The sequence below is a fragment of the Oratosquilla oratoria genome, chromosome 6 (assembly GCF_046742065.1).
Source record: "Oratosquilla oratoria isolate Oo_2021 chromosome 6, ASM4674206v1, whole genome shotgun sequence".
Taxonomy (NCBI): Eukaryota; Metazoa; Arthropoda; class Malacostraca; order Stomatopoda; family Squillidae; genus Oratosquilla; species Oratosquilla oratoria.
Genome location: NC_134782.1, coordinates 35,053,426 through 35,055,925, shown reverse-complemented (window position 1 = coordinate 35,055,925; position 2,500 = coordinate 35,053,426). Strand labels below are relative to the sequence as shown.

At 37.4% G+C, this 2,500-nt stretch overlaps 1 pseudogene; it reads right to left on the bottom strand.

Annotated features, from left to right (window-relative positions):
* Positions 1–2,500, bottom strand: part of LOC143025986 (uncharacterized) — a 14,342-nt pseudogene that overhangs the window by 679 nt on the left and 11,163 nt on the right.

The window sequence follows — 2,500 nt, the reverse complement described above, 5'->3', positions numbered from 1 at the left end:
AGATGGCAAAGGCTCCGAGCGACATTTCATAGCTTTCCTGATGGCGGTGATCCGATTTACCTCCACTTTTCATAGAATTTTTATAGCCTGCGTAGTAATGTTTTTCAAATGGCAGGGATCTTTCGTCTGAAATTTCTCCATCAAACATTTCAAGGGTCTCGAATGTCTCATCGGTATAATTTAATTTGGGATCCTCCTTTAATCTGACGTTGAACAACAAAAATTTACGATGAAATAACTTTATTGATTCCTTGATGGAGAAATCCTTGCAAGTTTGATATAACGTTGGAAATTTAGCGGCATGTTCTCGTTTTAAAAACACAACTTGCTTTTTGTTTTTCGACAGGTGCTGTTTTTTTTTTTTTCGTTTCTGCCCATTTCCAAAAATGGCGGTTTCTTCGTTTCATTACTGCTGAAGTTTCAGGCATCTTTCACAGGTTGAATGTACACGTGCCCTTGATATCACGTCGGACCCTGCCAAAAAAATCGAATAGATCTTTACTCTCGGACAGGGGTCAGCGTGTCCGCATTCTGCCGGGTTCTGACGGATTGGAAAAACCGATCGGGTCACAGATTTTTAGTAATAATATATATATATATGTATACATTTATATGTATATATATATATACATGTATATATATATATATTTATACATATATATGTATGTATATATACATGTATACATTTATGTATGTATATACATATATACATATATATGTATATATATATACGAATATGTATATATAAATATATGTAGATATATACATACATATATATATATATATATATATACATATATATATATATATATATACATATATATATATATATATATAAACTTATGGGTGTGTACCTGCTTGTCTGCCTTCCTGTATGTCTCTCTGTCCGCGTGTCGTTATGTCTTTTCTTTTTCTTTTCTTTTTCTTTGTCTCTTTTTATTTCTTTTTCTCTTTTTCTTTCGTTTTGAGTTTTCATTACGCAAACCATAAACTGTGAAAAATGTAAAACAAACCTACAGAGTAAACTTTCTTTTTGTCATTATGAAAATTATATTTTGTTTTTAGAAGACATTATTTAACCCCTCTTCATTGCTGAAGGCGTCCAGTAAGCTAATAAGCCGCCAGGAGATTTTATTCACCTAAAAGAAACCTCGAGTAGCCGAAACTTAGAGAAAAATTAAAAACGGAAAAAGAGAAAGAAAAAAGGCAAGAAAGAAATAGACAAAGAAGAAATGAAGAATAATAGGAGGAGGGAAAGAAAGAGTAGGAAGAAGAAATAGAGGATAAGAAGAGCCCGGCAAAGGCGTCCTCTTCGCTTCGTCTTTCGGAAAATTCGGAAGCTCCTTTGGTTCTTCGCTGCTTCTGGGGTCTTGTTGGCGCTCTCCCGAAGTCGCTCCCTCGAAGTTCCTCGTTGGTCAGCCCCGGACCGACTAAGTGTAAAGTACCATTCGGTACACGGGGAATTCCATCTAGGGAGACTGCAACCCTTTTGTTAGCCAGGGGAGCAGCCCCCCTTCCCGTCATAATTTCTGGCCAAGAATTAATGTTCGAGAATAGATTTTTCGAGAATAGATTATGAATCGTGTATATCGAGTATGTGTTTGATGTATCGTTTAATACTTGGATACGTCGTATGTTTGGATAACTGAAATAATGTGTAATACCGAGTAGAAAATCTTCAATATTCAGTATATATATATACACGTTCTAAGAATCACTTTACTTAACATATCGGGATTTATTGTGTCTTCCTGGAATTATATGTCTGGCCGTGGTCCTGCTACAAGTCCTTCGCAAGCTAATAGGTCAGACAAAAAAAAAAAAAATGTAGTTTATGTAACTTCGGCGGAACTCCCACCGGGAAGAAGTTTGAGGAATCCGGCCAAACTTGAATGTCCCAAGTGGTGGCGAGCTGCCCCCTTGTAGCCCCCACTCGAGGTCATTCAAGACCTGCCAAGGTCACCCAAGTGCTGCCGAGGTCAGCTAAGACCTGCCAAGGTCAGCCAGGCTCTGACGAGGTCAGCCAAGACCTTCGTCACTTCGTCTGTGGTGTTTGTCGATGACGAGGCTCCTCTTGTGGCCCAGGAGCTCCTCATCAGAGACGCATTTTCTTGAGGCAACGACAACGCCTCTCCCACAGCGTCGGGCCAGAGGCGTAACAAAACAAAGGAAGTTTGAGATAATGTCCATTTATAGATTCCGGTTTAAAAAATGTTTTGTTTGTCTTTGGCAGTCTTCGTCTTTTGTGAAAAAATATGTATATTTGTTCTCATGTGTTTGGCTTGGAGTTGTTAGTAAGTACTAGTCTGTTTTTATTACAATAGTGTGTGTTTTTAGACAATACAAAGGTAAGTCTGTGGGAGGTTTATTGATGAAATTTATTTTCTGTTTTCTCTTGTCAATACAATTTTTTTTATTTGACTGACCTTTGTTAAAACGACGCGGTTATCGACAAAGATGCCACTCAACTAAATGAAATCTTCTTTTATTAAAAGCATTG